Source organism: Papio anubis, chromosome 12 (genome assembly GCF_008728515.1).
Source record: "Papio anubis isolate 15944 chromosome 12, Panubis1.0, whole genome shotgun sequence".
NCBI lineage: Eukaryota > Metazoa > Chordata > Mammalia > Primates > Cercopithecidae > Papio > Papio anubis.
The window spans coordinates 26,648,633-26,668,196 of record NC_044987.1 but is presented as its reverse complement, the minus strand read 5'-3'; the positions used below and the strand labels follow the sequence as shown (position 1 = coordinate 26,668,196).

The 19,564-nt window shown below is 42.1% G+C and overlaps 1 long non-coding RNA gene across 1 annotated transcript; it reads left to right on the top strand.

The window, feature by feature from the left end:
* Positions 1–1,096: 1,096 nt before the first annotated feature.
* On the top strand, positions 1,097–18,064 carry LOC108582172. The gene is made up of 3 exons (XR_004177374.1): positions 1,097–1,476; positions 2,081–2,162; positions 17,980–18,064. It is a non-coding gene; the product is annotated as an uncharacterized LOC108582172 (long non-coding RNA).
* Positions 18,065–19,564: the final 1,500 nt, after the last annotated feature.

The window sequence follows — 19,564 nt, the reverse complement described above, 5'->3', positions numbered from 1 at the left end:
TTCACTCAGTTTCCCCCAATGGTAACATCTTGCATAACATAATACAAAATTACAGTCAGGAAATTGCCATTGATACCATTTACCCACTTACTCAGATTTCATTAGTTTTACATGTGTGTGTGTTTCCATGCAACTTTATTCATGGATTCATGAAATCATCACCACAATCAGTATCTGGAACAGTTCCATCACCGTAAATATGCCACCTCCCTCCCTCAAGCCCCTGTAAGCCCTGGCAACCACTAATCTGTTCTTCATCTCTATCATATGATCATTTCAAGAATGTTATAAATAGAATCATACAGTTGATAACCTTTTTTTGGATTGGCTTTTTCACTCAACATAATTCCCTTGAGATTCATCCAAGTTTTTATGTGCATCAGTAATTCACTCCTTTTTACTGCTGAGTAGTATTCCATGGGGTGAACATACCACAGTTTGTTTAGCAGGTTTACCCTAAGCAATTCCCAGCTTGAATTTTCCCTTTAGCTTAGTGATTTGGGGGTCCCAAGATATTTTCCTTTCACATAGGTATATGGTGGTATCTCATTGTGGTTTACATTTGGTATTTCCCTAATAACTAAAATGTTGTACATCTTTTCATGTTGTTGGTTTTTTGTTTTTTGTTTTTGGTTTTGGTTTTTTGCTATTTTGTAACCTCTGCAGTGAAATGTCTGTTCATATCTTTTGCCCATGTTCTAGTTGAATCGTTTGTTTAGTTTTGAGAGTTCTTTATAAATATGGGATACTAGTCCTTTCTCACATATGTGGCTTGCAAATATTTTTTACCAGTCTTTAGTTTGTCTTTTTATCCCCTTAATAGAGTCTTTCACAAAACTAAGATTTTAATTTTGATGAGGTCCAGTTTATCAGTTTTCCTCTTGTGGATCGTGACACTTTTGGTGTCAAAGTCTAAGAACTCAGTCCTAGGCCCTGTAGATTTTCTATGATTTTTTGCTAAAGGCTTTAGAGTTTCATATTTTACATTTAAGTCTCTGATCCATCTTGAGTTAACTGTTGTGGAAGGTTTAGATTGAGGTTCATTTTTTTAGCCTATAGATATTTAATTGCTCTGCCACATTTGTTGGAAAGGCTATCCTTCCTCCATTGAATTGTTTTTGCACCTTTGTCAAAAATCACTTAGATGTATTTCTGTGGGTGTGTAGCTATTTTAAAAGATCATTGAATGTCTCTGCTCTTCAGTTTCTTGTCTGGATAATAACAGTTCATTCAGAAAATATTTATTAATCTGCTATGAGGCAGACTGTGTGCCAGGCACACTATAGCTGCCCTTAAATTATTATCAGTCTTGGAAGTGAGTAAACATCTAAGCAAACACATCATAATGGAACAAGGGTTATGACTGATCTCAGAGAGCTCTGAAAGCACCAATCTTGGCTGAGGGTAAGGGTTAAAGATCTCGCCAGGAAGACTGTTGCTTAACCCAAGTCTTTAAAGAAGAGTAGGAATCTCCAGGTAAGCAGAGGCTACAAGTTGTTCTCCAATACCTGATGGAACTTCCTCTCATAGTAACAGAAACTCTTAATTTTAAACTGGAGCACATGGTTCTCCAGAACAAAGACTTAACGTTTCCTGACTTTACTTCCAGCTAGGTGTTTGACTAATTCTGATTAATAGCATGTAGATGGGAGCATTGTTGGAAGCTTCTGAAATTATTCCATTAAAGATATGTGGAACTGAGGCCAGGCACAGTGGCTCATGCCTGTAATCCTGGCACTTTGGGAGACCAAGGGAGGTGGATTGCTTTGAGCTCAAGAGTTCGAGACCAGCCTGGGCAACATGGTGAAACCCCAACTCTATTAAAAAAAAAAAAAGATGCAAAAATTAGCCGGGCACAATGGCACACACCTGTGGTCCCAGCTACTCGGGAGGCTGCCAAAGGATCACTTGAGCCAGGAAGTGGAGGTCTGCAGTGATCCGAGGTCATGCTACTGCACTCCAGCCTGGGCGACAGAGTGAGACCTTGTCTCAATAAAAAAATTAAAAAATAATAAAAAATAAATAAAAATAAATTTTTTTAAAGATATGTAGAACTTACTCTCTGCTCCTTTGTTTCTAGGTTCTTGCTGCTATAAACTGGATGCAATATTTGCCTTCTTGGACCATAAATACAAGAGCCACATCCTAGGGATGTCAGAGTGGTGAGTTGGACATAGCCTAGATCCCTGAGAACCTCAGCAGATCTACCAGCTTTGGTCTGTCCTCTTCTAGACTTGAATGTGAAAGTGAAATAAGCCATCTTGTTTAAGCTGCTAGCTTTTATTTAAATCTCTGTTATTTACAGCCTGACCTGATGTTGACTAACAGACCAGATGCAAACACATGAAGATATACATACACATCCAGAGAACAACGTTAGCGCAGAATGGCTGGAGCACAAGTGTTGTTGGTACCTAACTAGGAATGAGGCAGGAGCCAGAGACAAAGGCAGAAGCCAGGTCATGAAGGGTGTGGTATACCAGGTCTCCTTGTATTCAGGAACACAGATCCTTTCTTTGAAATCTTTCCTGGAGGAAGATTCGGGAATACCCGTACATCCAGATGTGCTCTTCTACAAATGATTGAGAGAGAGTGCGCGTTGGCCTTGGCTTTTGTGCTATGCCAGAGCCCTCAGTAGGCTGCCGCCTCCTGGCTTCCTTGCTGCTGCAGCAGCTGACGCTGCAGCTGTGGGTCATGCAGATGTTATGACAAATCATTCCAAGCCCCTCTGGTCACTAGGTCCCTGCAGCAATAGCCTCACCAAAGATGTCTAAAAAACAGTGTCTTCAGGCTCACAGAAACTCCCCTCCTCCATGAGGGGGAACCCAAGCCCAGATGGGATTTTAGACACAATTCCACACCCTCCATCCTTCTCCTGGGGCCAAAGCACAAAACTCCTTCCTTCAGCTTCAGAATCCCCAAACACACACACACAGGCACATACACACATACACACAAACACACACACACACACGCACGCACACACCTATATATTCACGCACACACGCATATATACACGCGTATATAAGGCAGCCCTGTGACTATCACAGAGGCTTGATATGGTCACATTTGCATCTAAGAAATTCTCTCTGCCTGCCTCTTGAAGAATGGTTAGAAGGCAGCAGAAAAAGAAACAAACAGAACTGCGGTTGCCCAGGGAAGAAGTTCCGAGGGCCTGAACCGAAGCAGAGACTGAGGGGATATATTTGAGTATCCCATCCCCTCAGAGATATTTGCGTAGCACAAAATAAGTAAAATCAGCAGGATTTGGTAACTGGGGAGATGTAGGGGTGAGGTATAGAGAGGAGGTATAGGATGATTTCTGAGACTAGATGACATAAGTTATTAATAATAATAATAGTGGCTGGGCGCAGTGGCTCACGCCTGTAATCTCAGCACTTTGGGAAGCCGAGGTGGGCAAATCACGAGGTCAGGAGATTGAGACCATCCTGGCTAACATGGTGAAACCCCGCCTCTACAAATAAAATTTAAAAATTAGCCAGGCGTGGTGGCGGGCGCCTGTAGTCCCCGCTACCTGGGAGGCTGAGGCAGGAGGATGGCGTGAACCTGGGAGGTGGAGCTTGCAGTGAGCCGAGATTGCGCCCCTGCACTGTGGCCTGGGCAACAGAGCAAGACTCCGTCTCAAAAAAAAAAAAAAAAAGTAATAATAATAATAGCGATAGCCCCCAGTGACTGACCACTTAGTGCATGCTATTCATTGAGTCAAGTGTATTCTGGCTTTGTTTTCTCCCACTCATCAACTTCAGCTTCACACACCATGGGGCAGACTTGCTGTGGTCCTATTATACCAGGACCAATTCATTTTCTCTTTTTTTTTGAGACAGAGTCTCACTCTGTCACGCAGGATGGAGTGCAGTGATGTGATCTCGGCTCATTGCAACCTCCACCTCCCGGGTTCAAGCCATTCTCTTGCCTCAGTCTCCTGAGTAGCTGGGATTATAGGCATGTGCCACCATACCCGGCTGATTTTTGTATTTTTAGTAGAGACGGGGTTTCACTATGTTGGCCAGGCTGGTCTTGAACTCCTGACCTCAGGTGATCCACCTGCCTTGGCCTCCCAAAGTGCTGGGATTATAAGTATGAGCCACTGAGCTCAGCCCATTTTCTCTTTTAACCCTCAAACTAATTCTGTGGTATATTGTCATTATCCATTCTTTACAAATAAGAAAACTGAGTGCCATGCTTACAGCTTCCCAGCTTTAAGAAACTAGCACAGATGTGCTGCAAACCCAGCTTTTCTGGCTCAGCTCGGTTCTTTATTACACAACATATGCTATATCCCACCAGTTCAGCACTTAAATTCTGTTAGAAATGGAACTGAAAGAAAATATACTAAAACGATTATCTTTGGGTGATAGATTAGAAGTTATTTTTATTTTATATACGTTATTTATGTTTACCACATTTTCTTCCATATGTACGCTATCTGTAATCTGGAGAAAATAATAAATGTTTTTATTTAAATAACACAAATAACCTTATGAGAAAGAAAGAACAGCCTCAGGATAGTGAATTTATGCATGTTCTTTGGCAGGGAAGAGCACACCCTCTTAAGTATTCAGGCCAGGTTGCCATTAGCAATGATAGCCAACCCTAGCAATATTCCTGATAAAAGCCTCGTCAGAGAGGAGCCCCCTGGGCTGACACCGACCAGGGCCCTCCTTTTGCTTAGCCATGACCTTGAGAGTTTGTCATCATCTTGCTGGCTCTCAGAGACCACTGGCTTTTATTTATGTTTTGTTTTGTTTTGCTTAATTTTATCAGTAATAAATTTAGGCACTGAAGCAAAAATTCCAGACAGTACATCCTCTGCTGACACTTCATAACTCTCTAAATAATGACATCATGAATATTTATGTCTTGCTATTATCACTGCTGCAAGGAATGACAGTTTTAGCACAAGTGACCATATTCATTTTCCATCTCACTGCTCACCCCTGAATATTGTGTCTTTATTTTCTCCCGCTCATCGGCTTCACACACTGTGGGGCCGACTTGCTTATGGTCCTGTTACATGTGAGGAATATCCCTCAAAGACATGTTCGTTTTTCCTGTTCTGGCATAATCAGAGGGCTGGGGAACCCTGCATTCTTTTTTCCAGGCTTCGACGAATCTTCGTCAAGGGCCTATTACATGCCAGGCATTCTGCTAGGTGCCTGGATACAAGATTAATAAGACCCACTCCTCGCCTGCAGGTCCAGGAGTTGAGAGAGACATATAAACAGTTCATTATGCTAGAGTGAGCTGAGGGCAATGGTTGGTACCAAGTCCTAGGTGTTATGGGAGAGGCCACGCATGCGGACAACATGAATAAAGGCACTAAGGTGAGAAAAAGCACAGAACGTTACAAGCTCTTCAGTGTTGTCAGAGAGCATGGGATAAAAATGGTGTTGTGTTACTTAGGTTCGTGCAGTCTAGGTATGCTAACTCTGACTTTCACAATGACTCAATAACCTATTAAACGTGCTCAAATTCACAGTTTGTTGCAAGAGAGTCACATACGATTAATGAAGCAATAATATCTTATATAACATCCACAGAAGCAGTAATTGGAGGTAACAAACCACAGCAATGGGTTGGGAGACCAACATGTGGTTGAGTGGGTCTGAAGTCCTTGACTTCAATCAGCCATGAAGTCACCACTTCTCTTAGGCAGACGCTTAGGAGTGGGTGGGGAGGGGACAAAAGCCAAGTTGGGAGGAGGCCTCAGTGTCAGAGGGTCAAAAGGTGTCCTGTCCAAGGTCAGGTTCTTGCTATACTTATGGTCCTCCAGAGGTGTGTCCATTCTCAGTATCTCAGCCATCTTTCTGAATTCACTTTTTATTGGTTCGTTTCATGTCTCAGTGGTTCTAGGCCACAGCAGGTATTATCTTACTCTCAGTCCATCACATATATGTTTATCACTTTGAGATGTAAACAACTTCACTGTGGGCTCAATGTCACTTGACGTGAGTGACTCCATTTTCAGACATTAGGATCACAAATCATTATCATATATCATGGCAACTAGATCTTGGATGATGGCTTAAAGAGCTGGAACTTGGCTAAGCATGGTGGCTTATGCCTGTAATCTCAACTCTTTGGGAGACCAAAGCAGGAGGATCTCTTGGGTTCAGGACTTCGAGGCCAGCCTGGGCAACAAAGCAAGACCCTGTCTCTACAAAAAAAAAAAATCAGCCAGGCATGGTGGTACATACCTGTAGACCTAGTTAGCAGGGAGGCTGAGGCATGAGGATTGCTTGAGCCCAGGAGTTTGAAGCTACAGTGAGCTATTGATTGCATCACCACACTCCAGCCTGAGCAACAGAGCTAGACACTGTCTCAAAAAAACAACAACAACAACAAAAAACAAAAAACAAAAAAAAAAAGCTGGAACTTGAGGCTGAATTTGAAGCATCAAAAAGAAACAGCAAGATTGTTGGGAGATTGGTAGTGCATTCCAGGTGACACATTATGGGGGCCCAAACTGGAATTGTGGAAGTGAGTATATAGATGAAGAAACAGATTCGGAGAATATTGAGAAGGTTAAATCAGGAGTACACGATTACAGGAGAAAGAAGAGTGTGCATTTGAAAGACTGGGGTAGGTGTATCACAGTGTGGAACGTGGAGAAAAAGGAACCAATCAGTAGACAAAGTTGTAGATTTTCTTATGGATATTTGACCCACTTAAAATATGAAGTCTTCCCATCTAGGTTATTGTTTCCTTTCAAATATTCAGATCTTCTTCTGGTCTCTCAATAAAGCTTTGTCACTTTCTTCATATAGGTCTTATTTCTTGCTAGGTTAATGCCTATGGATTTGGTGGGGTTGTTTTTTTTTTTTTTGGATTTTCCCCATTACTATTACAAATGGGCTGTTTTTAATGTCTTGTTCTGTCATTGGTTGCATAAGTTAGAATTCCTTTGATTGCAAATAACAGAAAATCCAACTCAAATTGCTATAAACAAGTGATAGCACATATTGAGTGCTTATTATTGATAGAAATGGATCTAAGTACTTTATATGTATTAATCTTTTAACATTTAAATAAAATAAAAAGACTTACTGATTACCATCAATAAATATCAATAAATGAATCATACATCTGGCTTCAGACACAGATGACTCTAGCAGCTCAGAAAATGTCCCCAGAATTGAGTTTGTCTCCATCTCTTGGCTACACAGTGGCAAAGTGACTGAAGCCGCTCCTGTGCTATTTACTTTTAAGTTCAGGTCCTGGCAAGAAGTTTGGAAGGGCAGCCTGTGTTAAATAAAGACCTGGAATTGAGTCACTTAGTAGCCTAATTTGAGACATCCACTCATCTCTTGAACAATGACAGTTGCTAGGGGAAAGCGGTGCTTTGACTAATTGTGGTCATGTGTCACTCCACCAAAACTACAGACATGAAGAGAGGAGGAGGAGTCCCTCACCTCTAAATAAATCAGGTACTTTTAGAAGAAGTGGGACAAATGAACACTGGAGAAGGGTGATAAAAAAACAATTAATGTCTACTCTGTTGATTACTACTCCATTGGTTATTATTTTTATTTTGGATTAAAATTGCACACACATAGACATTCTCTGTCTATCATCTATTTATCTACATATGCATTCTTACATATATGCATATATATGACAACCAACCAGCTTGGATAGTTGTTTTGTTTTTTGTTCGTTTGTTTTTGAGACAGAGTCTCGATCCATTGCCCAGGCTGGAGTGCAGTGGCGTGATCTCGGCTCACTGCAACCTCTGCCTCCAGGGTTCAAGCAATTCTCCTGTCTTGACCTCCTGATTAGCTGGAACTACAGGCACCCACCACCACGCCTGGCTAATTTTTGTATTTTTAGTAGAGACAGGGTTTCACCATGTTGGTCAGGCTTGTCTCGAACTCTTGACCTCAGGTGATCCACTCACCTCAGCCTCCCAAAGTGCTAGGATTACAAGTGTGAGCCACTGTGCCCGGCCTTGGATAGTTTTGAATTATTTTGATATGGATGTTGCGCTAGATTGACTGCACTAGAAGCCTCAATTTTCACACCCCTCTGAATCTGATTTCTCCACTCTCTCCACTGATTGTGGGCTTCTGCCTTGCTTTTCACCAATAGACAGTATCAAACTTGACGCAGGCAGAGGCTAGAAAAAGAACCTTTGCTCTGAGAGGCCAAGGTGAGAGGATCACAAGGTCAAGAGATTGAGACTATCCTGCCCAACATGGTGAAACCCTGTCTCTACTAAAAATGCAAAAATTAGTTGGGCGTGGTGGCATGTGCCTGTAGTCCCAGCTATTCTGGAGGCTGAGGCAGGAGAATCGCTTGAACCCGGGAGGCGGAGGTTGCAGTGAGTCGAGATTGCACCACTGCACTCTAGCCTGGGTGACAGAGTGAGATTCCGTCTAAAAAAAAAAAAAAGAAAGAAAGAAAAAGAACCTTTGAGTTTCCTGTTCCTCTATTTGAGCGTGTTCACCACCATGGGAACAAGCTTGGGCTAGCTTGCTGGAGAACCAAAGACTATGTAGAGGCAAGTCAAGCTATCTTTGGCAAAGTTATCCTAGATCAACGAGTCTGCAGCTGATCTGCCAGCTAACTACAGATGCATGAGCAAGCCCAGCCAAGATTAGCCATGCTCAACCCAGATCAGAAGGGCCACTCAGTCGTAGACTCATGAGAAACAATAAAATCCTGTGGTTTTAAGTCACAACATTTTGTGGTGATTCATGATGCAGCAATAAGTATATGAAACAGACACTCTCCATGTATACCTAATAATATGATCATCAAAGTTAACAAAGCAACTAAGCCTAAGAGACTAATAGTGAGCTAACTCTGATGGTTGGGAAGATAGCTGGAAGGGGAATGACACACGACTGTAGCCTAAGCAGGTTGCTGCAGTGGACAGGCAGCCTGCCCGAGGCCATGGAGAGCAGGATCAAGAAGTGCTGAAAGCAGAAGTTAACTTGCAAAACGAAGACAATTGACAAACTAATCAACCTGCAAGTTCTCATTCATACATTGATTGAAATACTGTTAGGTGGTACAATGTATCTAGGCAAAGATAAAGGAGCCAAGAAGAGCAGACAATTTCATGAAATGAGCAGAGCATAACAATCCTTGTGCTATGGTCGAATGCACACTGGCAAGATATGGGGGCTGAGTGCCACAGAAACTGGAGAATGGGAACAGCACTGGGGTACAGGAAAACTGAAGGAGAGAAACTGACTCACATTTTCCTATGGAATGGGGAGAATACAGTCCCTAGAAATTTGGAAGCTCAGTTTCCTGAAGTATCTGAATCATGCTGTAAACTCTAAAAAAAAAAAAACTTTTAAAAATCTGAAAAAAATTATTTCATTGGCTATGTGCTAGGATGGAAAAAAACAGAGTTAAGGTCAGATCTGAGTTTTATTTCTGGTTGACCTTGGGCTGGCCACAGAATGTCTTTGGATCTTAGTTTCCTCATCGAGAAAATGAAGACATTAGGTAATCTCTAATGTTTCTCCACTTCTGAAATTCTCCAACTCTCTATATGAAAGAAGAAGCCAGCCATAAAACAGAAAATGTAATTTGGGGGATATGTCATCTACCTTAATTTTGGTGCAAGAATCAGCTCTTCATCAAGGAGCTGTAAGGAGAGAGAAAAAGGAGGTAAACTGTCATTTCAAAGCCAAGGATGAGGGAGCTATCCACATTAGACTTTGAATGCATGATGAAAAAGAATAATCTTTCAGCTATTATCTTTTTCCAGAAACCTTTCAAATCTCCCAAGAGTAATGAGGCCTATGTCTACTTTTTTTGACAGTGTGAAAAATGATCAAACATCTCTCTCTCTCTCTTTGGAACACAAAGTCTCAGAGTTCAAATAAATACCTGTTTAATGACTTAGGGAATGGTACTTCAACATTAACTGTCACTACTCTCAATACATACAGTCGTCTAGGTCGTTACTAAGCTTTCAACATCCATCCCCATTCTATTAGCATCTCAATTTGCTGGCAGGGGAATAATTATCCTCCTCTATGTAGTCATGGAGAGAGGATGATTCTTGAAAAACATTTCTCACACTAGAAGATGAAGAATTAGGATCCTCTTTCCTCTGGTCTTAGCACGCAATACTAAGGTTGGCCAATAGGACACTTCCTATGAGGACTTGGAAAGTGAGCCAGCTGGGGCTAGGACTGTATGTCATTCTTTCTAGGTGTTGCTCACCAGATGATTTTTTTCCCCACAATGCCTGTTGAGATTTCCATGGCTTCTACACGTTTCTGAAGCCTGGATCTTCAGGCTCATGTTTATTGTGTGGGCCCCGTGATGTTATCAACAAATTCCCTTTAGCTTACGCTATTTTGAATTCATTTCTAGTAGTTAAAAATCCTGCCTGATTCATGATATTCCACCAGAACCAGTCATGTGCCTAAGTTCACAGTGTTATACTGTCTCTTATGTCCCAGACCCTAACATGCTGATTCCTCTGCATTGTGTGCTCTTCCTCTTTGAATAATGATTCACAATGGCAACGACATGGGATCAACTCAGGTGCTCATCAGTGGTAGACCGGATAGAGAGATGTGGTACACATACACCACAGAATACACATAGCCATAAAAAAGAATGAGGCTGGGTGCAGTGGCTCACGCCTGTAATCCCAGTACTTTGGGAGGCCAAGGCAGGTGGATCATGAGGTCAGGAGTTTGAGACCAGCCTGGCCAACATGGTGAAACCGTGTCTCTACCAAAAATAGAAAAATTAGCTGGGCGTGGTGGCAGCTGTAATCCCAGCTACTCAGGAGGCTGAGGCAGGAGAATCGCTTGAACCCAGGAGGCAAAGTTTGCAGTGAGCCGAGATGGTACCACTGCACTCCAGCCTAGGTGACAGAGCGAGACTCCATCTCAAAAAAAAAAAAAAAAAAAAAGGCAAAGAATGAAATTGTGTCCTTTGCATCAACATGGAGGGAGCTGGAAGCCATAATCCTAAGCAAATTAATGCAGGAACAGAAAACCAAATACCACATGTTCTCACTTACAAGTGGGAGCAGTACACATGGACATGAATATGGGGACAATAGACACTGTGGAGTACTAGAAGGTAAAGGGAAGGGAGCAGGTTTTTAAAAACTACCTATTGGGGGCCAGGCACAGTGGCTCACACCTGTAATCCCAGCAGTTTGGAACCCCGTCTGTACTAAAAATACAAAAAAATTAGCCGGGCATGGTGCTGGGCACCTGTAGTCCCTGCTACTCGGGAGGCTGAGGCAGCAGAATGGCATGAACCCGGGATGCGGAGCTTGCAATGAGCCGAGATTGCACCACTGCACTCCAGCCTGGGCGACAGAGCGAGACTCTTTCTCAAAAAATAAAAAAAAAACTACCTATTGGGTACTATGCTCACTACTAGGGTGACAGGATCCGTACTTCAACCCCTAGCATCATGCAATATTCCCATGTAACAAATCTGCACATATACCTCCTGTATCTAAAATAAAAGTTGAAATTTTTAACGAGAAATTAAAATTAAAAATATACTCTTAAAAAATAAATAAGTAATTCACAATTTGGGGGTACGTTTTATGGCGATTCTGTAGTGTAGCAGTTAAAAGCACGGGTTAAAGTCCCAGTTTATCCACTTAGGAATGATATAACAAGTTAGTTGTTTTGGCTCTGTGTCCCCACCCAAATCTCTTGTTGAATTATGATCATGGCTGAAGGAAGGGCCTGGTGGGAGGTGACTGGATCATAGGAGTGGATTTCCCCCCTTGCTGTTCTCGTGATAATGAGTTCTCACGAGATCTGGTTGTTTAAAAGTGTGTAGCACTTCCGCCTTTGCTCTCTCCTCCTGCTCTGCCATGTGAAGAAGATGCTTGCTTCCCCTTTGCCCTTCGCCACGATTGTAAGTTCTCTGAAGCTTCCCCAGCCATGCCTCCTGTACAGCCTGTGAGTGGATTAAGCCTCTTCTCTTTATAAATTACCCAGTCTCAGGTAATTATAGCAGTGTGAGAACACACTAACACAACACCTTTGGCTTCAGTTTCTTCATTTGTAAAATGAGGATAATAGAAGCATCCACATCATAGGGTTGTTTTGAGGACTCGATGAGTTATATTGCCTGAGAGTAAAATTCAAAAATATATTGAATGAGTATAACACTCGGCACTTGGAAAGTGCTGCATCATTATTGGCTATTGTATACCAAGTGCTTTACAAACAACTCTCTCTGTTTTTCACAACAATTTTTGGAGTAGGCACAATCATCCCCATTGTATGTATAAGGAAACTGAGGCCTAGAGAAGTTTAAAACCTGCCTTAGGCACCATATCTAGTAAATAACAATGGCAAAGTCAAATTCATGTTGGTATCTTGCTATCTTCTACTGCCTGACTTATCTCAAGTTTTATCTCCCCCAGAAAGTCCTGAACCCCTAAGTGTTAGAATTTTAGTTGGGGAGGCTCTCTGCTGCTCCCTAAGCTCAGCTCAAGTCCTCTCCCGCCAAAACAGCAATGTCAAATTGTAATCGTGCCTCTGGACTTGAAGCTCCTTCAAGTCAGGGACTGGGCTTTCTTTGCTCAAGCACTGCGCAGCACAACACCTGCTACACAGCAAGTTCTCTGCAGAATAATTGAGGAATGAATGAAGAGGAGGGCATGAAAGGGGAGGATGGAGGAACCTAGGTAACATTCACCTTCACCTCTGTTTTGCCTGGAGCTAGGCCTGAATCTCCCTGATTCCAACCACAAAGAGTAATGCAGAGACTTAAAAGTTAAATCACAAGGCCATGGAGCCCAAAAGAGTGTGATTTTTTAACCATGTAATTCACCTCGTGGGATTCAGTCCCTGGGATGTAATCTGAGATAGAGGAAAAAAGATTTTATATAAAGAGATGCTCATGCCGGGCACGGTGGCTCACACCCATAATCCCAGCACTTTGGGAGGCCGAGGCTGGTGGATCACTTGAGGTCAGAAGTTCAAGACCAGCCTGGCCAACATGATGAAACCCCATGTCTACTAAAAATACAAAAAATTAGCCAGGCGTGGTGGCGCAAGCCTGTAATCCCAGTTACTTAGGAGGCTGAGGCAGAAGAATCGTTAGAACCCGGGAGGCGGAGGTTGCAGTGAGCCGAGATCGCACCACTGCACTCCAGCCTAGGCAGCGAGCGAAACTCCATCTCAAAAAAAAAAAAAGTAAAAAGAATAGCATAGTGGTAAATAATGTTGTTTTATAATATTAATAATAAAAAATGATAGTGTTCAAAGCTAAATTTATTGCATGCTTACACTACAACGTACAGTATTCAAGGCACTTTAAATGTATTAACCCAACCCTCAAAACAGTGCTGTAAGAAAAATACCACTATTATCCTGCCCCGCCTCCTCTGAGACAGAGTCTCGCTCTTGCTCAGGCTGGAGTGCAATGGCACGATCTCGGCTCACTGCAGCCTCCGTGTTCCAGTCTCAGGTGATTCTCCCTCTTCAGCCTCCTTCGTAGCTTAGACTACAGGCCTGCACCACCACATCCAGCTAACTTTTTGTATTTTTAGTAGAGACAGGGTTTCTGCATGTTGCCCAGACTGGTCTCAAATTCCTGAGCTCAGGTGATCCTCCCACCCTGGTATCCCAAAGTGCTGGGATTACAAATGTGAGCCACTGTGCCCAGCCCCATTATACCTTTTTTATGATGAGGAAATTGAGGCACAGATGTTGCCTGGGTTCATATAGCCAAGAAGAGACAGTAATAAATAATAGGTACTAATATGGGAAAAAAAATGCTTACACTATAATTCATGTGAGAAAAGCATGTTTATTTAGTCCTCAAATAAAAATAAATGTATGTTTATTTAGTCATCAAAATGCTTCTAAACAAACAACAAACAGAGAGACAGAGTTTCAACTCTGTCACCCAGGCTGGAGTGCAGTGGCATGATCTAGGTTCACTGCAACCTCTGCCCTCCGGGTTCAAGAGACTCTTCTGCCTCAGCCACCTGAGTAGCTGGGATTACAGACGCCCACCACCATGTCCGGCTAATTTTTGTATTTTTAGTAGAGACAGGGTTTCGCCATGTTGGCCAGGCTGGTCTCAAACTCCTGACCTCAGGTGATCCAACCACCTCAACCTTCCAAGGTGCTGGGATTACAGGCGTGAGCCACCATGCCCGGCCTCTTTCTAATCTTAATAGAACCCCCCTGCAGATCCATTCCTCCTCTCCCACTCCCAGGGTCCACAGCTCAACCCCTACTGCCCACTCCTTGGCTCATCCGCGTCCTCATAAATTTGTATATGAACTATGTCTATGGACTCCAAATAGTTCTCCCACTACAGCTTTCCCCCATTCATCTGTTCTACTCTTATTTGTGAAATTTAGCTTCCCATAGGCAGCTCTGATCACATTTTTTTTGGCTGAAAAACCCTCCTTGATTCCCCACAAACTTTATGTAAGAAAAAATCACCTTTAGATGGTATTTTATCCTTAAGGCATTTGAAACAACCGTAGACAAGGCTCTTCTTAGAATGAAGGAAACTTAACACACCGAAGAAATTTAGAGGTCGTCTAGATTGATTTCTTACCCACATATTTAAACTCACATTTTTAAAGCTCTGTGCAGAATGGATTGGTGGGGACAGAGAATAGAGGAGGTGGTCTTGATTTAACTCGGGAGACTAGATAGACTAGACTGACATCATAGGTTTTGTTCAAACCCACATCATCTTGTACTGCTGCATTTGCTTCCTCCAAGGTACTTTGCTTTCAGTCTCTCCTCCCTTCAAACTTTGTATCATGTCACACTACCACAGATATATTTCTGAGACCTAAACTTACGTCATGCCTGTGAGAGCTTCCCATTCTTGCAAAATAAAGTCCATACTTGGCATTCAGATGGTGAAAACCCCTTAGTATCTAGTCTCAGTGGAAATAGCTGGAGTGCAAACATGTCTGTAGTTCATGGCCCCTCTCTGTATCTCCACCCTTTGTAATTTTACTTTGTAGCTCCTCCCATTAAAGGGTGGAGTCTATTTCCCCAATCTTTGAATTTAGGCTGTTTTTGTGACTTTCTTTGGTCAACAGAATATGGTAGAAATGACAGAGTACCAATTCCAAACCTAGTTCTAAAAAGGCCTTGTCCATGTCCACTCACGTTTGTGGAACTCTGCCACTGCCACGTGAACAAGGCCACGCTAGCCTACTAAATGATCAGAGACTCATGTCTCAGCCAACAGCCAGCCAATCACCACATGTGTGGGTGAGGCCATCCTAGGCAAGCCAGCCCCGGCAGAAACCCCCAGAGGGCTTATATAAACAGTAATACATACTTATTGTTTACTCCGCTTCATTTAGGGTGATTTGTCACACAGTAGTAGCTACAAAAGCCACCAACTGACCTTCCAGCTTCTCCTCCCACTTCCCACTTTGTACTCTGATTCTTACCCCAAATTACTTGGTATTTCCTGAATATCTCACAATCATGTCTCAATGACTTTATTATGCTGCATCCTCTGCCTAAGAGGCCTTTTTCTCTTTCCTATCTTGTGAAAATCTGCTTGTCATTCAAGATCCAGCTGAAACATCATTCATTCATTCATCAGATATGTATTGAGACAAGGCACTGAGGTCTCACAACTGAGCAAAACAGCCTGTGCACTCAACCAGCTCACAGTTGAGGACAAGGTAAATGAGTAAACAGTCAATGTCACTTCTTTCTTTCTCTAACTCCTTTAAGTAGACTTAAGTCTTTCTTATTCCTTCCCACGCACTTTCATTCCTTGATTATAGCACTTCTCACAGTGCAATGCCAGCCATAATAACAGTAACTAACTTGGAAAGCTCTTATGGAGAGTAGATGAGATTATAGAGGCACAGCCTTTAGCATGCTGCCGGAAACACAGTAAGTGGAAAATAAATGTTAGCTGTTGATATTTTTAGTTAGTTAACACACACGTTCATCTCCCCTGCCTGACTGCATATAAGCTTCTTGAGAACAGGAAATGACTCAAATTCAGCTTTGTGTCTGAAGTGCCTAAAGAGAATATGTGCCTGGCACATAATAAACACTCATTAGATGTTTGTTGAGCAAACATCACCAGAAGTGTAAGAACTGAGCAAAGGCCCAATAATCGCAGAGCTGTTCAGTGGCCCTGGGGCTCTTGGATTATACTGGGGCGCCCTCTGCTGTGTATATGTTGGGTCTAAAGTGAAATGTTTAAGGAAGCCCACGGGAAAATTTCCAGAAAGGCTCATTCTGAGCAAAAGTTTCTCAACTCAAGGGGTACTACACCTTGCCCCAGTTCTACACCTGGGGTCAGTTTATTTTATTGCTGAAACCACCTATGTTATTTACGAGGTTTTTCTTGTCTTTATTTTCTTTCTTTTCTTTCTTTTCTTTTCTTTTTTCAGGGTCTTGCTGTCGCCCAGGCTGGAGTGCAGTGACCCAGTCACAGTTGACTGTAGCTTTGAACTCCTGGGCTCAAGTGATCCTCTTGCCTCAGATTTCTGAGTAGCTGGTACTACAGGTGCATGCCACCACACCCAGTTAATTTTTAAAAAAAATATTTAGTGGCCGGGTGCGGTGGCTCACACGTGTAATCCCAGCACTTTGGGAGGCCAAGGCAGGTGGATCATGAGGTCAGGAGTGCAAGACCAGCCTGGCCAATATGGTGAAACCCCACCTCTACTAAAAAAAAAAAAAAAAATGCAAAAATTAGCCGCACGTGGTGGCACGCACCTGTAGTCTCAGCTACTCAAGAGGCTGAAGCAGGAGAATCGTTTGAACTGGGGAGGCGGAGGTTGCAGTGCGCAAGATCGCACCACTGCACTCCAGCCTGTGTGACCAAAAAAAAAAAAGAAAAAATTTTTTTTTTCGATCACCCGACTCTGTTCCCTGCCACATTTGGAATCCTTTTGAGAAGAGAGAGAAGCAGCAACTACATACAGGGGACATATCCATCACTTGAGATTCTAGCTGACGACATCCAAATGTATCTCAACTCACAGAGTAAATGCCAGATCATATGCCATGATGACTTAATCATGTTATCGTAAAGAAAATATTTAAACAGGAGAAATTTTTTAAATTACAATTAATCTTGTGACAAATTACTTAAAATAATATATTTGCCTGAAAATAACACATCTAATTTATATATTAGCAGACACTGTTGTGCACCGTGGTGAGGGGGAGATGTAAGTGGGGTGATGACTTTTCATTTCTGTAAAGAGGTTTCTATTTTTACTTTAAAGAAAACATATTCAAAGAAAGTTGCTCTGAATAACTTATATTACAGCACTCCGTAGACACTGGCACTATGCCTGGTTCTTTTTTATTGAGTACCAGACATTGTATATGAAAAATGGTAAAGATAAGTTGATGCCTAGGATTGTGCTATCTTTCTCCTGAGGGAGTTTTCGTTTGCTTTGGCAGGCTGCTGTGGCACTAGCAATCTTGTATCACTATTATCTACTGAAAGATTTAGATGATTCATGGCTGAATGTCAGAGACTTCTGATGTTAGTTAAAATGAGTAAACTGGTTCCACTCTATATCTTTCTCAAAACTCATAGAACAGCCATTACAACAGTGAGTTTCTTATTTCTTTTGTTTTTGTTTTTTTTCCCCATGCATATATCCTAACTTACACTCTACAGCAGCCCAAATCCTGGAACTACACAGCAAAGGTGAGCAGAAAAGGACTAAGACAAATCCTCTTTGTCTAGTCAGTGGACAAAGTATGGGGGCCCTGTAGGATTGTGAGTGTGAAGGGAATCCTTATTTTCTTTCTTTTAGTAATCTCCTGGCCCTGCCCTGTGGCAAGTCATGAAGCTGCCCTTTTGCAACAGCAGCAGCAGTGGTTGGCTTGCAAGCACCTCGAACTCAGAGAAAATCCTTTTTTATTACCAGAGGAACTGGAAAAAGATATCCCTGCGATATGGAGAATGTTGGGGGACTCTCTATTAATTGTTTTCCTCCTTTTTTCTCTCTACTTTCTGCTCCTGAGGCAGACCCCCTTGTGAGAAGTATACAACAACATGGAGAGGCTAAAATCCCAGCTTTTTAGCCAGAAGACCATGAAAAGAAGCCCTTGAGAACTAGAAAGTGTTGGGGAAGTCATGGAGAAGAGAGCGCTGGGGAAATGGATTCCTTAAATCTTTGTATGAAGTCACTTCTGAGCTACTTGTAGGTGGAACTGATATTAAGCAGCACCGCAAAGGTTTTCAGAACCAAACCATAGTGTAGGCCACTGCCCATGTGCCAGCCTAGACTTTGGGTGGGACACAAATAAAGTGAACCAAAATAGCACTGCAAAGGTTTTCAAAACTAAACTGACTTTGGAACCATAGAACAGAGAAGGTAGATTGGGATTTGTAATCTTAAACTACAAAGACTGGTTACCTGCTAAAACTAAAGATCAAATTATCCAGAGGATCTTAACAGAACCCAGAGTCTCATAACATAATATTCAAAATGTTCAGGAAACCATTCAAAATTCCTTGACATGTAAAGAATAAGGACATTCTTAACAATTCTCAATAGAAAAGAAAATCAACAGTTAGCTCAGAGATGACCAGAAGTTAAAATTATCAGACAGAAACTTTAAAGCATCCATTCTAATTATGCTCCATGAAGTAAAAGCAATACTCTTGAAATGAATAAAAAGAGAAGTTCTCAGCAAAGAAATAGAGGCTATAAAAAAGAATCAAACCTAAAATTTAGAACTGAAACATAAAATGAAAATATTCACTAATGGGCTCCATTGCAGAAAGGAGATGGCAGAGAAAAGAGTGGGTGAACTTAAAGACAGATCAGTAGAAATCACTAAATCTGAAAAACAAACACAAAAACCATTTATTAAAAACTGAACAGAGCCTTGGGAAACTGCAGGACAACATCAAAGGTCTAATAGTCCATATCACTAAGGTCCAGGAAGAAGAGGAGAAATAAATAAATGCAGAAAAAGAGTTGAAAAAATAACGGCCAAAAATACCCCAAATTTGTTGAAGGACATGGATTTACAGATTTAAAAGCTCAGTGGACCTCAGAGTAACTCAAAGAAAACCACAGCCAGATGGGTTGTGGGGGCAGGGCGGGTGAGGAAGAAATAAAACCACAGTCTGACACATCATGACTTAAAACTGCTGAAAACCAAAAATAAAAGAAAAATCTTGCAAGCAGCTAGAGACAAATAAAACACTACATACAGGACATGACAAACTGAATGGTTGTAGATCTCTTTTAAGAAATCATGATGGCCGGGCGCGGTGGCTCACACCTGTAACCCCAGCACTTTGGGAGGCCAAGGCAGGCAAATCACGAGGTCAGGAGATCGAGACTATCCTGGCCAACATGGTAAAACCCCATCTCTACAAAAATACAAAAATTAGCCAGGTGTAGTGGCATGCACCTGTAGTCCCAGCTACTCAGGAGGCTGAGGCAGGAGAATCACTTGAACCTGGGAGGCAGAGGTTGCAGTGCACTGAGATTGAGCCACTGCACTCTAGCCTGGGTGACGGCGAGACTCTGTCTCAAAAAATAATAATAATAAATTAAAAAAATAAAAATAAACTATGATGGTCAGAAGACAGTGGA